General features: G+C 43.0%; 1 long non-coding RNA gene and 1 pseudogene across 1 annotated transcript in view; both read left to right on the top strand.

Annotated features, from left to right (window-relative positions):
* The window catches only part of LOC129531573 (uncharacterized), a 28,492-nt gene that overhangs the window by 2,319 nt on the left and 7,467 nt on the right, over positions 1-18,706 (top strand). The window lies entirely within an intron of this gene.
* LOC129531572 (keratinocyte-associated protein 2-like) lies at positions 18,163-18,623 on the top strand (annotated as a pseudogene).

Here is an 18,706-nt window from a genome sequence, read left to right as displayed (position 1 = left end):
GTGAGTTGGAAAAGGAGGGAGGAGAAGTGTGGCCAGGCCAAAATGACAGAGATTGACAGGGAAGTAGAGAGACAGTGCTGGTATGGGGCCACTGGAGCAGGGGAAGGTGTAAGAGTGATGGCCACTGGCATTTACTAAGCATCCACTGGGCACCACAGCCATGCCAGGGGGATGGTAAACTCATTTTACGGAGGTAGAGACTAAGGTTAGGGGAGGTTGAGTAAATCACCTGGAATTACAATGGCAGAATCAGCATTGGAACTCAAATCTCTGACTCCAGATCCCAGGCTCTTTCCTTTGTTCACATGAAGGAGAACTTTGGGGTTGGGTCTAGGGACCACAGGGCCAGGGCTTGTTTGCCTGAAGGGGTAAAGAAGGACTTCATGACAGGGGCCATCTCTCCCAACTCTCTCCTCCAGACACACACACACACACACACACACACACACACACACACACACACACACGCCCATTCCTTCAACTGGCTGGAAAGTGCAGGATTTGGAGTTAGAGATCAGGTTCATCTCTGAATTATTGAGTGGATAGCCTTTCTATCTCTGCACTTCATAAAATCATGACCACTGTAGGCCAGGTGCAGTGGCTTATGCCTGTAATCTCAGCACCGTGGGAGGCTGAGGCAAGTGGATCGCTTCAGCCCAGGAGTTTGGTACCAGCATGGGCAACATAGCGAAATCCTAACTTTACAAAAAATACAGAAATTGGCCTGGTATGGTGGCATGCGCCTGTAGTCCTAGCTACTCTGGGGGCTGCGGTGGGAGGATCGCTTGAGCACAGGAGGTCAAGGCTGCAGTGAGCTGTGATAGCACCACTTCACTCCAGCCCGGGTGACAGAGTGATGCCTTGTTTCACAAAACAAACAAACAAACAAACAACAAAAAAACATCGGCTCTCCCAGAGAATATATGATACACCTAAGTCCTTAATAACCATATGGTTCCTGATAGAAGTTCATAATATTTAAAATATTAATGCTATATAGTTGCTATTGCCACTGCTCACGCCACGTTGAGAATTGAGGGGTGTTTTTTTTTTTTTTTTCTTGAGACAGAGTCTCACTCTGGCCCAGGCTGGAGCGCAATGGTGCGATCTTAGCTCACGGCAACCTCTGCCTCCTGGGTTCAAGTGATTCTCCTGCCTCAGCCTCCTGAGTAGCTGGGATTACAGGCATTTGCCACCACACCTGGCTTTTTTTTTTTTTTTTAGACGGAGTTTTGTTCTCGTTGCCCAGGCTGGAGTGCAATGGTGTGATCTTGGCTCACTGCAACCTCTGCCTCCTGGGTTCAAGTGTTTCTCCTGCCTCAGCCTCCCTACGGAGTAGCTGGGATTACAGGTGCTCACCACCACACCCAGCTAATTTTTTGTATTTTTAGTACAGACGGGGTTTCACTGTGTTGGCCAGGCTGGTCTCGAACTCCTGACCTCAGGTGATCCACTCGCCTCAGCCTCCCAAAGTGCTGGGTTTATAGTCGTGAGCCACCATGCCCTGCCCTAATTTTTGTATTTTTAGTAGAGACGGGCTTCACCATGTTAGTCAGACTGGTCTCGAACTCTTGACCTCAGGTGATCCACCCCGCTCAGCCTCTCAAAGTGCTGGGATTACAGGCATGAGCCGCCACGCCTGGCCGAGGGATAGTGTTTTAAGAGGCCTGACCTAACCTCTTGTGAAGAGCACAGGGAAGACCAAGTGGACTTTTCTTGCTTTCCATTCATCACTGAGGTAAAACAACCTGGCCATCTCATCCATCCCCCTGCCTCTCAGCTACCTCCCTGTCCCTCCTCTCCTCATGTATCCAAGCATTATCACTTCTTTTAAACTTTTTCTTGAAGGAAGTTCTGAGTTATTCTTGAGGATTAATTTCATAGCTTTAGAGCAAGATTTTTACACTTTTTTGTGTGCTAGAGCCCCTCCTCCCTTCCCCCCTCCTCCCTGGGCAGTCTGAATAACACTTTCAAACGCACAAAAGATAATACATAGGACATCAAAGGAAACCAATCATTTTGAAATACAGTTATCACAATATTTTTAAAGCAGTGATATAGTAATATGTGCTTCTCCATTAATGGATTAAAGAATAAAATCTACTGGCAGGACTAGTAACCACTGGAGTTTTAAAACACGGATAAGCATAGATGATATTTGCAGAAACCTGCCACTACTGTAATGGGATTGGAAAATATCTCTTATCACTGCTAATACTACTGTGGTCTGTTACCCACATTCATCATTTTTTAAAAAGCTAAATTTCAGTTGGAAGTTAGTGAAGATAAAGATGTAAGCCTTTTCCCAACCAAAGTCATGGACCCCTTTGAATTCTACCTATTAATCTCTTGGTGAAGGGAAGGGGGTGTCTGTGGACTCCAAGTTAAAAGGATTTGTTTTAGAACAGTGTTTCTTGCAGTGTGGTTCCAGCACCAGCAATATTAGCATTATCTGGGAAACTATCAGAAATGTAAATTCTTTCCCCCCACCCCAGCAGATTTACTGAATCAGAACCTCTGGGGTGGGGCCCAGCAATCTGTGCTTGAATAAGCCTCCAGGTGAGTCTGCTATGAGCTCAAGTTTGAGAACCACTGCCTTAGAGTTGGGTAGGATACAATCTCCGAAGCAGAATGCATGGCCAAGATGACTCCTTCCCCCCAAAGTCTTAGAGAATGATCTATTGCCTATTTTCCTGCTCCACTTCCTTCAGACTAACTCTGAATCTAGGGTAGACTGTGGTTTGGAGTTTAAAAACCCGAGATCCTTGTTAATGCGTAATGAAGTGCTACAAAGCAGCTTCTGTCACAAGGGTGGTATAAAATACAGCTGCAGGGACAGCGGTTAAAGTTTCACTCTTTTATGGACATAAAAAATAATTGGCCTTCTAATTATCTCCATAAAAGTGAGAAAACTTGCCTGGCTTATTGGCATCTTTATTAGCACTAGGAAATAATTAGACATCCTTAATAGCTTTCTAATGATCCCTAGAGGAGGGAGCCATTTTCAGGGCATCTGCTGCCATGATTGGGTCGTTATGGAGCCCTTCAGACCTGGTCTACACAGAGTGGAGTGCTTGCACATTCATCAGTGCCCGGTACTGGCTTTGGATCTCTGATGGCTCACGTGCCAGGAAAGGCGTTCATCTCTCATGGGCCCATGACTCTTTCCGGAGCCTTGGCAGCATCTGTCCCTGGTCTGGGAAGAGGACCCTCACTATGGTGGGCTGACAAGGGGGGCTGATTATTTATGGATAGGTGAACCTCCTCTGGTCCTATCTTTTTAAGGAACTTGGAGCATGTTTATTCTATCCCAGTCTCCTCTGGGAAAGATTGCTAGGCTTGTAACATTGAAATTCTCAGACCCCAAAGCACAAGCTTTGAAAAACTGAAGTCGTATTGGTAAGCAGGACAGTGGTTTTCCACCTGGTTGGTACATGACACCCTTGCAGGTTTGGGGTCTCTGGAGGATTGAGCTTTAGGGCTGAGTGTTAGGGAGGAACGGAATCTCCAAGTGGAGGGAATCCGAGCCTACGTTTCTCCAGCAGGTGGCGCCATAACTTTACCTTCCGCGTCTCCGTGGCCTGCGATGGAAGCTGAATTTGCAGGCAGTGATGTGAGGCAGCTGTCTGGGAATCCTCTCCTCTGTATTTAGGGCTTTAATATCTCACAGAAACCCACATCATCTTCTCTCCAACTGACCTTCTCCAAGCCACTCTCATCCCCAAACCCTCGATATTTCTGATTCTTTATCTGAGCATCGTGAACAACCCTTCATAAACATGTCAGAAATACTGACGGTCCTTCCAGACCTGGAACACTGTGGAAGAGTTTGGGCAAGTCATAAATGATGCTCTCCATCACCACATTCTGCGACTGTCCCCAGACCCTCCGCCTCTTCTCAGAGGTCTGCCATCAGGATCTGCAGCGTCTATGATTTGCTTACTTTGTCAGCCTAATCATAAGGTAACTTGAGCTCATAGCAGACTCACCTGGAGGCTTATTCAAGCACAGATTGCTGGGCCCCACCCCAGAGTTTCTGATTCAGTAAATCTGCTGGGATGGGGGGCAAGAATTTACATTTCTGATAGTTTCCCAGATAATGCTAATATTGCTGGTGCTGGAACCACACTGCGAGAAATACTGTTCTAAAATAAATCCTTTTAACTTGGAGTCCACAGACACCCCCTTCCCTTCACCAAGAGATTAATAGGGTTTTTAAACATCTCTCAGGGGTTAGGTAAAGCCACAAGGCAGATGATCATCTGGATTTCACTCTGAACAGTGTTTGGAAAGATGGACTCTGGACCGATAAGGTTGGAGCATACATACATATGTGTGTGTGTGTGTGTGTGTGTGTGTGTGTGTGTATATATATATATATATTTTTTTTTTTTTTTTTTTTTTTTTGAGAAAGAGTCTCTCTCAGTCACCCAGGCTGGAGTGCAGTGGTACCATCTCAGCTCACTGCAACCTCCACCTCCCAGGTTCAAGCAATTCTCCTGCCTCAGCCTCCCGAGTACCTGGGATTACAGGTACAGGCCACCATAACTGCCTGATTTTTGTATTTTTAGTAGAGATGGGGTTTGACCATGTTGGCCAGGCTGGTCTCGAACTCCTGACCTCAAGTGATCTGCCTGCCTCGGCCTCCCGAAGTGCCAGGATTACAGGCATGGGCCACTGCGCCGGACCGAGAGCATATATTTTTACACATGTTTACACCTTACTACATGAGTTAGGACTGATCCTGGTTTTACAGAATCTCAGAGTTCACTTACCTAATTCAATTGCTCACCCAATGCAGGCATCCTTCCTGCAATTTGACAACTTGATAGCAGCAGGGTCCCTTCCAGTTTGCAGATGATGTTCATAGCTCTTTAATGCTCACTGCAACCCTGTGAGGAACACTGGTGAAGTGACTCACCCAAGGACTCCTAGCTACTAAGTGGCAGGATTTACTAGTGTCATCTGACTTCAAGGTCAGCACTCTGTGCAACACAGCTACCTCCCCATCATGCTTGGTAAATGTTTCTCCACTTCTTTTCTTTTCTTTTTTTTTTTTTTTTTTGAGACAGAGTCTCACTCTGTCGCTCAGGCTGGAGTGCAGTGGTGCCATCTTGGCTCACTGCAACCTCCACCTCCTGGGTTCAAGCGATTTTCCTGCCTCAGCCTCTTGAGTAGCTGGGATTACAGGCATGCGCCATCAACCCCGGCTAATTTTTGTATTTTTAGTAGAGATGAAGTTTCGCCATGTTGGCCAGGCTGGTCATGAACTCCTGACCTCAGGTGATCTGCCTGCCTCAGCCTCCCAAAGTGCTGGGATTACAGGCATGAGCCACCGCGCCCGGCCCATCCAATTCTTAGTGAATACTGATACAATGGCCACAATTACTCCCTCCTAAGGTGGTGAGTCCCGCTGTTTGAGACCTCGGGTTTTGAAAAACACTTTCCTTATTGTCTGGTAATCCTCTGCTGCATAACCACTTTACCCCAAAACTTAGTGATTTAAAACAACAGGCTGGGCATAGTGTCTTACACCTGTAATCCCAGTGCTTTGGAAGGCTGACGTGGGAGGATCACTTGAGTCCAGGAGTTTGAGACCAGCCTGGCCAACATGGCGAGACTCTATCTCCACAAAAAGTAAAAAAAATAGCCAGGTGTGGTGGCACACACCTGTAGTTACTTGGAAAGCCAAGGTAGGAGAATGGCTTGAGTCCAGGAGGCTGAAGGTTCGGTGAGCCGTGTTTGTGCCACTGCACTCCAGCTTGGGCAACAGAGTGAGACCCTGTCTCAAAACAAAACCAACCACAACCAAAAACCCCAAAAAACCAAAACCAAACCAAAACAACAACCATGTTCTTATATCTCATGATTTTGTGCACGAGGAATTCAGAGAGCACTCGCATGGATGACTCTTCCATTCCGTGGGGCATTTAGTTGCCAGTGAGCTGGTCTGGAGGGTCCAAGACAGCTTCTCTTGCACATCTGGTGCCTTGGCAGGGAGGGCTGGAAGGCTGGGCTGGTCTGGACCTATCAACTAGAGCGCATCATGGGCCTCAGGGCAGTTGGGCTTCTCTCAGGGAGGCTCAGAGCTCCCCATGTGAGCGAGTGAGAGTTCCAGTAAATGAGGTGGAACCTGCAGACCCTTTTATGACCTAGACTTGGAAGTTACATAACACCACTTCCACCACATCCTTATTGTCAGAGGCCTGCCCAGGTTGGAAGAGAAGGGAGATAAATTCTGCCTCTTGATAGGACAAGTATAAAAACTTTTGCCACTATGCTTTGAAACCACGTTATTTAATTGAAGTTAGCTTTTCTGTATCTGCCTCTAGCTGTACACTTTCTAAATCTAGTCTTTCTTCTCTATTTAAAACCTTTTTGTCAAGGTTCAAGGCAGCCTCTCTAGATACCTAAGGTCGATGACTCGGTCCACAAAATGATGCCTTGGGGTGAGACACCAAAATAACAGAACTCTCATTCATATTTTAATTTTACCTATAGAATGTAAAGTAAGCCTTTACTAATATTTTATATAAGATTTGACACTGGCACCCACCTTCAGGCTGTGTTTCAGGTGGGTATTTTTTACCTGCTATATACAAGCTATGCCAAGGGAAGAGGGGGTGTTCCCCAACAGGATTGCAAGTGGGGACTTGAGCCATTTGTGTGCCTTGTGTTACAGAAATGCTTGAGTTTATGGGTGCCAAGACAATGGGATCTAGCTTTAGTAAAATTACCCATCCCCAAATGGTTAAGAAACTTTCAAAGATTTTTGTAAACAATCTTTAGATTGAAAAACTAGACAATTAATACAAGCAAACAATGGGAAAAAAAAATGACAGAGTAGGCATTTCAGCTTCTGGCTTGGACACTTCATCTGTCACGTTATGAGGTGAAAACAATAATACCCTGATCAGATCAGATAAGGCCAGACCAAAAAAAAATAAAAATTATGGAGGTTATTTGAAATATGAATTTGCATCTACTATTGGTATTGCTGTTAAATTTGCATCTACTATTGGTATTGCTGTTAAAAATAAGATATTAAAATGTTAGAGCTAATTTTATACCTTATTCAATTTTAATAATTTTTATGTGGTTTATGATGTACATAATATCGTATACTATATATTTAAAATACACATATGGGTCATGCTCAAATATTTTTTTCTGATTCAGCATATGAACAAAAACTTTGGAGACCAATGGAATCTATTTCCATCTTTCCATTAATTTAGCAAATATTTATTAAGCATGTACTATACAAATGTACATAATGCACTAAATATTAAATATACAAAAATAAGTAAGGTCTTTGCCTTCAGGTATTTTGGAAGATATGTTTTTTTCAAAATTACAGCTGGATGTGGTGGTTCACACCTGTAATCCCAGCACTTTGGGAGGCCAAGGCGGGTGGATCACCTGAGGTCAGGAGTTCGAGACCAGCCTGGCCAACATGGTGAAACCCGTTTCTACTAAAAATACAAAAATTAGCCGGACATGGTGGCACGCACCTGTAATCCCAGCTACCCTGGAGACTGAGGCAGGAGAATCGCTGGAACCCAGGAGTCAGAGGCTTCAGTGAGCTGAGACCGCGCCACTGCACTCCAGCTTGGGCAATAGAGTGAGACTCTGTCTCAAAAATAATAAAATAAAATAAAATAATAAAATTATTTGAAATAAAGTGTCATGATAGAATTGTTCACAAAGTACTGTGAAACACTCAAGTAAAAGTAAGTCAATTCAGGATGGGCGCGGTGGCTCACGCCTGTAATCCCAGCACTTTGGGAGGCTGAGGCGGGTGGATCACAAGGTCAGGAGATTGAGACCATCCTGGCGAACACGATTGAACCCCGTCTCTACTAACAATACAAAAAATTAGCCAGGCACGGTGGCGGGCGCCTGTAGTCCCAGCTACTCAAGAGGCTGAGGCAGGAGAATGGCATGAACCCAGGAGGTGGAGCTTGCAATGAGCCGAGACCACACCACTGCACTCCAGCCTGGGCAACAGAGCAAGACTCCATCTCAAAAAAAAAAAAAAAAAAAGTAAGTCAATTCTACCTAGGGGAATCAACCATGGAGGACTTCACAGAGGAGGTGACATATGTAACAAGTGCATGGTGGCAGACACTTGCCTTCTTGTTCTTCCTCTTCTTTGGATCTTCTCCAGCTCTGCTATGGCTTCCTTTGAGCATAGTGATCCATTTTGCACACAGTATTCCAAAGAACAGCGAAGAGTATTTCCAAACCTCTTCCTGTCGACATTTGGAAATAGGCTACGTACTCCATGATGTCAGGGTCCACGTTATGCACATATTTGCAAACTGGCACTGGGTATGATGCCTGGCACATCATAGACTCTTGATTAATGTTGTGCAATTGAATTGCATTGGACTTCTTGACTACACCAGTTCATTAGTTAATGTCTTTGGAGAGTAGCTAAGAATAATCTGTGTGCCTTCACCTTCAGCTCCCAACTCACACATTTAGGTGGGTTATTATCCATCTCCAGTCTGGCCATCACTTACCTCAGTTTACTGGTCTTTTTCTCAGGAGACTTCATGAGATCTTCCTGAATTTGTTCACATCCTCTTGGTCCTTCACTCCCTCAAAAGCATAGTGTCTTCTGAAAATCTGGAGATTTTATCATATTCTTCCAGATTATTCATAAAAATTAGGTAAAAATATTTCTGGTACTGATTCAATAGGCTGGAAAGTGGAAAAATTAAACTCTCTCTGTTTTTCAATAGCTTATCTCCTCCTTAGCTATGAAAAAAAAAAACAGCTGTGGGTTTTAAACAGACCTCTTCTACTTCTGGGCTTTTCCTGAGAGAGGCAGCCTGACAAAAATCTGAACTAAAAGTGAGAACATCTCTGGAAGTCTCCTGAGTCCACACAAATTCATCTAGGGATCTATGTGGCTGAACACTTCCTGCATCCAGTGCCTAGCTGTATTGCAACTTACCTGTCCATAATACCCTCTGGTGGGAACAGCATGCAATGGGAAATGAGGTGCTGCACCTTCTTGGCTAAGCCCATTCATTGCCTTAAGGCTGTACTTTCAACTGAGTCATATAATTTTTCTGTCCGTTTTTGAAGTAAGAATGGTCAGACTTAATACTATACCCCAAGGAAATATTAAGAGAATAAATGCAAATTACACAAATAAAAGGACTGTAGGGTTCCAGGAGAAAGATTATGCTTTTTGAATATGGAAAGGTAGTTTTGAAGTTAGAATTAGATGCAAGCACATGTGCCAGAAAACCCAATAAATTGATAACTAAAATAAGATCAGAGTTTATCTCTCTTTTACTTAAATGAAGTCTGGAGTCAGAAGTCTAGGGCTAGATAGCTACTCAAAATCATGTAAGTTTCAGGCTCCTGTCTGGCTGCTCCACCAACTTTAGCATACTGCCTCTTGGTCCAAGGTGCTTGTACAAGCTCCAGTCATCATATCCGTATTCCTGTCATCAGGAAGGAGGAATGGAGAAGAAAGAAATCTTCTTCCTTGAAGAACACTTCTAGAAATTTGCATACAACACTTCCAATTATATTTATTAGCTGAAACTTAGTTACATAGTACATCTAGCTGCAAGGGAGGCTGGACAATGTAGTTTTATTTTGAGCAGCATGTACTCAGCTACAAATTGCAAGTTTTATTATCAGGAAAGAAGTGGAGACTAAATAAAGGAGACTAATAGCAGTGTATGAAGTAGGAAGGTGCAGATCATTGCCAGAAAGAAAATTATACTAATAGCCTATCAAGCACATACACAAAGTACTAAGAAATATAAAAATTATTGCTTCCCCCCTCCTTGTGTATTAATCCACTTTTGCAGTGCTATAAGGAAATACCTGAGACTGGGTAATGTATAGAGACAAGAGGTTTCATTGGCTCACGGTTCTGCAGGCTACACAGGAAGTATAGTGGCTTCTACTTCTGAAGAGGCCCCAGGAAGCTTCTAATCACGGCAGAAGGCAAAGTGGGAGTAAGGTGTCTCACATGGCCGGATCAGGAGTGAGGGGTGGGGGTTCTACACACTTTTAAACAACAAGATTTCATAAGAACTCATTCATTCAGTATCATGAGAACACCACCAAGGAGATGGTGCTAAAGCATTCATGAGAAATCCACCCCCATGATCCAGTCACCTCCCACCAGACCCCACCTCCAACACTGGGGATTACAATTCAACATGAGATTTGGGCAGAGCCACAGATCCAAACCCTATCACCTTTGGTCACCTAATGGGTCTATACTGGATTCACCTTAGAGGAGCATCAGGAAGTTTCTTCTCTCTGATCTTTTATTTTCTTCCCTCCTCATTGCCACTCCCCCCCATCTTTTCACACTCTGATTTTCCCTCAAAGTCTTAATTCTTCCTCCTCTTAGCCTCTAGCTCCAGCTGTCAGTCATCACTCTGGCATAGAAAATGCAGGAAGATAGCCCTTCCCAGGTCAGCTTCACAGAATACAGCAGCAAAACAGACCCCTATGTTGCTAATACTGATTGCTTCTTAGAGCACACTATGATAACTGAGCCTCTATCATTTTTTTATTTTTTCTTTTCTTTTTTGTTTTTTTGAAATGGACTTTCGCTCTTGTCACCCAGGCTGGAGTCCATTGGCATGATCTTGGCTCACTGCAACCTCCACCTCCTGGGTTCAAGCAATTCTCCTGTCTCAGCCTCACGAGTAGCTGGGATTACATGTGCCCACCACCACACAAGCTGATTTTTGTATTTTTAGTAGAGATGGGGTTTCACCATGTTGGCTAGGCTGGGCTCAAACTCCTGACCTCCAGTGATCTACTCTCCTCGGCCTCCCAAAGTGCTGGGATTACAGGCATGAACCACCGTGCCCAGCTTCTGTCACTTTTCTTCTATCTCATCAAAGATCTCCTGTTTTCCTGATTTGGAGATAAAGTAATTCTCCCTGCTCAATTATTGAGAAACTAAATATCCCACCTGTGAATTTTCCAAGTTCTCATTGGTAAGCAGTGCCCTCATTACACATCATATGTTATCTGACTATAGCACATTCCAGAAGTGGGTAGGATATTTATAAATAATGGGTATGGGGGCAGAAGCATTGCCTAGGAGGATTCCAGTCTTAGGAAACTGGCTGGGAGGCATTAGAGCTAAGAATTCAAGTGATCTTGTTCTAGGATAAAATTCCCTGTTTGCCATTGGTATTTGTTTGAAGCGTCACCCCTAGCACTCTGCAGAAGGTCAGCCTGGGTTTCCTTGATGAAAGGAAATATGGGATAAGGGCCTGTGATTTCTGACAGGATTGAAGCCAGTGGAATGTGGTGTCAGTAAGATGCTTTTGGTCCCACAAAACAGAATATCCAATGATTGGAAAATGTTTTTGGTTCACATAAATGAAATATCTAGAGGTAGGGCAACCTTCGAGTATAATTGGATCAAGGCTCTGGCTTACTTTCTCCAGAATTCTCAAAAGTCAGCCATCCTCAGTGTGGTGGCCTTGCCCTCAGGCTATCTTCCCTCTTGGTAGCAAAATGACTGCAGCAGTTCCAGATCACAAACCTCATATCACTCAGTCAAAACAGAGAGAGAAAGCAATCTTCTCTTCCTTTAATGGACTTAGGTCCTTAAGTTCTGCACTTCTCTGTGATTTAACAAATCTAAACCAATGATGACTGCATGCAGACTGCCATGTTGATCTAGGCCTGGGTTACATGACCATTCTTTTAAGCAATTACTGTGGCAAGAGGGGTGGAGTTATATTGTTGGTATTAAGACAGTCAGGATCCTCCCCTGAAGCTGGGGCTGGGGTCAGTATGAGCGAAACCTACATGGCTGCTATGCAAGGGGGAGAGATGAGTAGCCAAAGGAAAATCTATGGGCTGTTAGGAAGAGATAGGAGTCAAGGAATGGTATCTGGTATAAGTGACCCTACCAGGGTATCTTATTTCTGGGTTCTACCGAAATCAAAGGACTGTCAAGAGGGAAGGGAAGAAGTCCAGATGAGCAACTAAACCAGGTTAGTGGCCTGAGGCAGCTGTAGGGCTCTAGATTGGAGGATGAAGCCAGGTGGGCACAGAACCAAGAAGGTAGCAGGAAATATTGGAAGGAACCACTTTTAGTAAAATCCTTTTTGAAGTTCTGGCAAAATTTTAGCTGTGTTATAAGAACAAGGGTAAGGCTGGGCATGGTGACTCAATGTCTGTAATCCCAGCACTTTGGGAGGCCAAGGCAGGTGGATTGCCTTGAGTTTGAAACCAGCCTGGGCAACATGGCAAAACTTCATCTCTACAAAAACATACCAAAAAATTAGCTGGGCATGGTGATGTGTGCCTGTAGTCGTGGCTACTTAGAAGGCTGAGATGGCAGGACCGTTCAAGCCCTGGAGGTGGAAGCTGCAGTGATCTGTGCTGGTGCCACTGCACTCCAGCCCAGGCAAGACTCTGTCTCAATAAAACAGAAACAAAAACAAAAAACAAAACAAAGATAGCGTTTATTGCTGGGCCAGTGTCACGCCCTGAACTGGCCCTTGGAGCTACCATGATAGTGTTAATCAGCAAAAGAAAGTATAGAGGGATGTGGCCAGGGTTCTGTGGGCCAAGACCCTACGCCACCAAGAGATTCTACCTCTCATGTTGACTTCTATATTTCATGGTGCAAAAGAAGATGACATTGCTTTGCAACTTCTCTGAGGTATGGGAATGTGGCACCTCCCATTCTAGGAAAACTCTTAGTTGATTATGGATAAATCCAGGTATCCCTGAGCTTCCTGACTCCTCACTTTGGCTCCTCCTATATCTTCCTTTCCTTCTTACCTTATATTCCTCTTGATTCCTCTTCTGTCTTCTTTTTCCTGTAAGCTTTTTCTTTTCTCTTTTCCTTTTTTTGTCCAGTCTCTTCATTTCTCTTCATTCTGTTTTTTCCTTCTCTGTCTTCATGTTCTCTTCTCTCCATCTCCTTTTTTCTTTCTTCTGATATTTCACAGATGTCTGACTAAATTATCTCTTCTATATAGATTTGAGCTTGATTTAAAAAATGATTATAGAGGGTGGAGGAAGGAGGAGTCAACAATGCCTGTGGAGCCAGGACAACCAGCCACCTGGGTAGGTTCAGGAAAGTCACTTCATCTCTCTGAACCTTAGCTTTCTCAACTGAAAAATTGAGAGGTGGATTATATGGTTTTTTTTTTCCCCAGGGCCCTTGTACTGCCCTTTAGGACATCTGGAAAAGGAGGCTAGGGGCCAGTCCCTCTGAATCTAGCCCTGGGTTTGTTTTTATTTGGGGTGAGTGGGGGCAAAAGTGGCATCTCTAATGGTGGGGGTGAAGAGTAGTGACTGCTAATTGGCAGTTCAGGACAATGACCAAACTGAGGACCATGGCCTTTTCCCATCCTGGTAGGAGAGTCATGGTTTTGTCAAATAGTATTCAGTGTAAACTGGAGGCTCATTTCGTAGCACTTGAGAATGTTGTCAGACAACAAAACTCACTTTATCTGGGAATGTCTAATTTCTCCTTCATTTCTGAAGGATGGTTTTGTCAGATGTAGAATCTCAGTTGAGAAGTGTTTATTTTTCTTTTTTTCAGCACTTTGAATATGTCATCCTACTGTCTTTTGGCTTCCACGGTTTCTGATCAGAAATCAGCTGTTAATCTTATTGAGGGTCACTTGTACATGATGAGTTGCTTCTTTGTTGATGTTTTCAAGATTCTCTCTTTATCTTGCAACACTTTGATTATAATGTGTATCATCATGGATCTCTTTGAGGTTTTCCTGCTTGGAATTCATTGAGTTTCTTGGATATGTACATTTATGCTTTTCATCAAATTTGGGAAGTTTTTGTTCATTATTTTATCAAATGTTCTTTTCTGTCTGTCCCTTTCTTTCTCTTCTCTCCTTCTGGGACTATCATTATGCTTATGTTGGTATGCTTGATGATGTCCCACAGGTCTCATAAGTTCTGTTCATTTTTCTTCATTCTTTTTTCTTTCTGTTGCTTAGACTAAATAATCTCAACTGACCTATCTTCAAGTTTGCTCATTCCTTTGTCTGCCAGATAAAATCTTCTGCTGTATTCCTCTAGTAAAATTTTTCAGTTACTGTACTTTTCAACTCCAGAATTTCGATTTGGTTCCTTTTTGTAGTTTCTATTTCTTTATTGCTATTTTCTATTTTGGTGATACATCATTCTCATGCTTTCCTTTAGTTCTTCTTTTAAACATTTTTTATTTATTCATTTGTTTATTTTTATAGAGATGAGGCCTCACTATGTTGCCCAGACTGGTCTCAAACTCCTGGGTTCAAGCAATGCTTCCAAAGTGCTGGGATTACAGGCATGAGCCACTGTCCGTGGCCTCCTTTAGTTCTTTAAACAGAGTTTCCTATAGTTCTTTGAACTGATCTCAAAGTCCTTATCTAGTAAGTCCAATGTATGGGCTTCTTCAGGGTCAGTTTCTATTGATTCCATTTTTTTCTGCATGTGGGAAATTTTTCTTATTTCTTTGCATGCCTCGTAATCTTTTATTAAAGCTGTATATTTTCAATATTATGTGGCAACTCTGGAAATCAGATATTACCCTGTCTGTAGCATTTGCTACTGTTGCTGTTTGCTTAGTGACTTTTCTAAACTAATTTAGTAAATTCTGTATTCTTTTTCATATGTGGCCACTGAAATCTCTGTTCCATTAGCTTAGTAGTCAGCTAATTAGACAGAGATTTCCTTAAACACTTGGAACAATGGCAACAACAAAAACACCCGGTCTTTGCAGAAGGACTAAGTGTGTATGTTGGGCATGTCTTCAACACTCAGTTAGGAATTTTACAACACTGCTTTACATTCTGCTTGTGCACAGCCTCAAGGTCAACCAGAGATAAGAACCCTATTAGAGCCTCCTCAGGTCTTACCTGGGCACACACACAACCTTGGGTATGCACATGGCCTTCTAGATTCCCAAGAACATATTGAATCTTTACAAAGCTCTTATTTCCCAAAGCATCTCACTCCCCAGCCTTTCCTCCCAAGCTTTTGGGTTAGCCTATTGTGTGCCCAACCATTATCCATTGCCTTAGGCAGCAGAAGCTAAAACATTTGCCTATAACTGTTATTGATAAATGCCTTTTGGTAGTGACTTTGGCATAAGACAACTTTTAGTCAGGCTGGCAAGATAAAGTCAAATCTTTTCAACAGGACTTCTGGGAGCCACCACCATCAACTAAGGACAATTTGTAAATGAGGTCCATCTGCTCCCTCCTGTATTAGTTCTGATGTGGGCTATTATTTTGAAGACTACTGCTGAGATGGTGAGCGTGGCATGGAACTAGGGGTAAGTCAAAATGTCACAAAGCTCTTTGTTCTTACTGAGATTCAGCTGGCTTCTTTAATAAGTGCTCCGTGGGTTGCTGCAAGCTTTTATCTAGTTTCCAGAGTTTTAGAAAGGTTGATTCTGACAGTTTTTGCTAATTAAAAAAATTGCCTTTATGGAAGTGTGGGCTTTTGGAATTCCTTATTCTGCCATTTTCACTGCCATTAAACTGGAGGGTTTTCCCCAAGAAACTCATTTTAAAATCCCAGCACAGCAGTTCAAAGACAGTAGGTTTAACTAATTATCTTCCAACCCAGTACTTAGTGTGTTAGTGTGAATACTGCTCTACTTTATGTGACTTCTAAAGGACCAATGCTTTTATCCATGTGATCATTCTGAAGGTCTTTCTTCCAAAGATTTTAGGTTGCTTTCCATGCTGATCATATTTCCTCTGTCACATCTATGAAATAAGAGGCTATGGACCGTCCTCTTTCCCATTATTATCACGGAACTGAAGTTCACAGAGTTTGCTGACTTGCTCAAGGTTGCACAGGAAGGTGAAGATGGAGGTAAAATTCCAGACCTCCTGATTCCCCATCTAGTGCTCTCTCCGTGAGATAAAGATGGGAGATGTGTGCAGGTTGCTCTGTGTGAGTAAATCAGAATTTCATCTTTTCCATTAGCCTTAAGTGTTGGCCTCAGTTGATCTCTCCCTATACCCACTTCCTCTTTACCCCACCCCCGCATTTCCATCGATCATGAAGAAAAGAATTCCTTGGACTCTTTGACAGGCTGCTACCCTCTCTGGCTTTCAGGGAAAGAACATTCTTATTGAAAGCATTGATTCCAGAAGAGTTTACTCTTTTAGAGTTCTCTGCTGCCTGCTGTGGTCTATCCCAGAGAATCACACATGTTAGAGTTGGAAAGGATGCCTTTCCACTTTATAAATGAGGACACAGATCCAGTCATCTATCTACATTGGAGATTCTCTGCCTAGAATGCACATCACATTTATCTAGTTTATTAATTTGGCTGTTGTGCTCCAGGGGCAGATGAAGCACAGTGTGAATGGTGCCTATTGGGGTTGGTGATACTCTGGAATTGAATTAGACTAAATTACTGTAGGAAATAGATCCCAAAACATGTTGGCTCAAACACAAAAGCAGTTTATCTCTTCCTTTTTCTGGGACAGCTATCCCAGGTTGCAGGAGGGAGGTTACTCAGTGCTCCACTCCATGTAGTAATTTAGGGACTCAGGCTCACGATAGCGCTGCCATTTTCAAAGCATGACTTCCAAGGTGACTCTGGTTTTTGCCATTCAACAAGGAAATGGAAAGGGAAAAACAGTATGGGGAAGCACAGGTGGGAGATCTTATGGGCTGGGTCTTGAAGTGGCTCACAATGTGTCCACTCACATTTCTTTAGAAAAAACATGGTCTTAGGGCCACACTTAACAGCAAAATAGGCTGGGAAAGGTCATGTAGTTGGTCAGCCATATGCCAGGCTATAGTTGTTTCCAATGAAGATGGAAAAATGATGTTTATATCCTCATATCTGGTACTGAGCAGACAGGTACTTGGAAAATATTAAGTTATGGGATAGATGAACAAGGGAAATGTTGAATAAATGAATGAAGGAGTGGGGTGATTCTTCCTTGGTTGTACAGCTAGTTACAGAAATTTTTCTGCAGACTTTACTATTTTTATTAGCAATGAAAGAGGTTACAGATCCCCCAATATTTCTCCGCATTTGCAGAAAACATTGTCACATGAACGCATGGGAAAATAACAATTGTCCCACTCTAAGGAAATTCAGTGGATAGAATTCTGAAACTACATTATATATATTTGGAGATACTCTTATTGATGTGATTTTAAACTTTACAAATAAATTAGCCACGGGTTATTGTTAACAAATTGATGTAGTGCTGTTTTTTAAGCAACTTTTAAAAATATACAATTTGCTATTGTTTTTGTGTTTGTGTTATTGGTTTTATAGAAACTCAGAACAACAATAAAGGTCCTTGGAGATAAACAAGTTCAATTCCCAATGAGTTCAGATACAATGTTCTTTCCTTCTTCAGCAATAGGATTTTAGTTGTATTAATACATGGTTGTCCCAAATAAAGCCCATATTTCACAGTCTTCCTATAAGTGCAGTGTGATCCTGAGGCTAGGTTCTGGACAATGGGATGTTGTGTAGCAGCTTCTAGGAATCTTACTTAAGAGACAGAATGCATGTGACTTTACCTTTTTCTTCAGTCTTCCTGGTGTCATCTTGGGACATGAGATTGAGATTATATACAGTGGAGCAACTAAGTAGGAGGAGCTTGACTTTGCACCAAACCTAGACTGCCTACTTAGACTTTAATGTGTGGGAGAAATAATCTTCTATTTTGCTTAATACTTCTCATTTGGCTTTTTAAAAAAATTACTTCCAGCTGCAACTTGCCCAAATTATTACTCTATGCAACAATGAGGAAATGAAATGACTTGTGGTCACTTGTAGGAATTGGATCTCATGCAGTACCTCTACGTGCATTCTTCACTACAGAAAAAACAAGATAAGAAAAAAAAAACCCACCCCAAAACAAAACAAACAAAATACAATCCCCAAAACACTATGCAAACACCATGATAGTAAAAACAGCAACACTAATAACTACACATGCATAGAAAAAGGAAATTTACAGAGCACTGTTGCTTCTGTTCTAAAATCACTGAGAACTGACTAACATTTCATACACACTCAGTAAATCCTTTTCTTGGGATTTTTTCCCCCTGGCCACACAGGTAGCTGCATTTTCCAGCTTCCCTTGCAGTTGGTTGGTCATGTGACAAAGCTCCAGCCAATTGAATAAGAGTAAAAGTGCCGTTTTCTTGGTCAGAGGCGCCAATTTGACTCACAGGCAGGGCATGATGGTGGTGATTACAGACACCTCACTGGCGATCTCCTCCCTCCTGTCCCTGCTGCTCTTCACTGGGATGCAGATGTAGATCCATCAGCTGGCCTCCACCGAGTGGCTTACCATCTAGGGTGGCCTGCGTGGCTCAGGTCTCTTCGTGCTCTCCCTCACTGCCTTCAGGATTCTGGAGAATCTTGTGTTTGGCAAAGGATCCCAAGCAAAGACCTTCCCTGAGATTCTCCTGTGCCTCCTGTTGGCTCTCTTTGCATCTGGCCTCATCCACCGAGTCTGTGTCACCACCTGCTTCATCTTCTCCGTGGTTGGTCTGTGCTACATCAACAAGATCTCCACTCTGTATCAGGCAGCAGCTGCAGTCCTCACAGGACCTTGGCTCTTGCCAAGGTCACAGGCAAGAGCAAGAAGAGAAATTGACCTTGAATGTTCAATAAAGTTGATTCTTTGTTTAAAAAAAAAAAAAAAGAGTAAAAGTGTACCACTTCTAAACCGGCCCCCAC

Source organism: Gorilla gorilla, chromosome 12, assembly GCF_029281585.2.
Source record: "Gorilla gorilla gorilla isolate KB3781 chromosome 12, NHGRI_mGorGor1-v2.1_pri, whole genome shotgun sequence".
NCBI lineage: Eukaryota > Metazoa > Chordata > Mammalia > Primates > Hominidae > Gorilla > Gorilla gorilla.
This window is presented reverse-complemented; position numbering and strand designations above follow the sequence as displayed.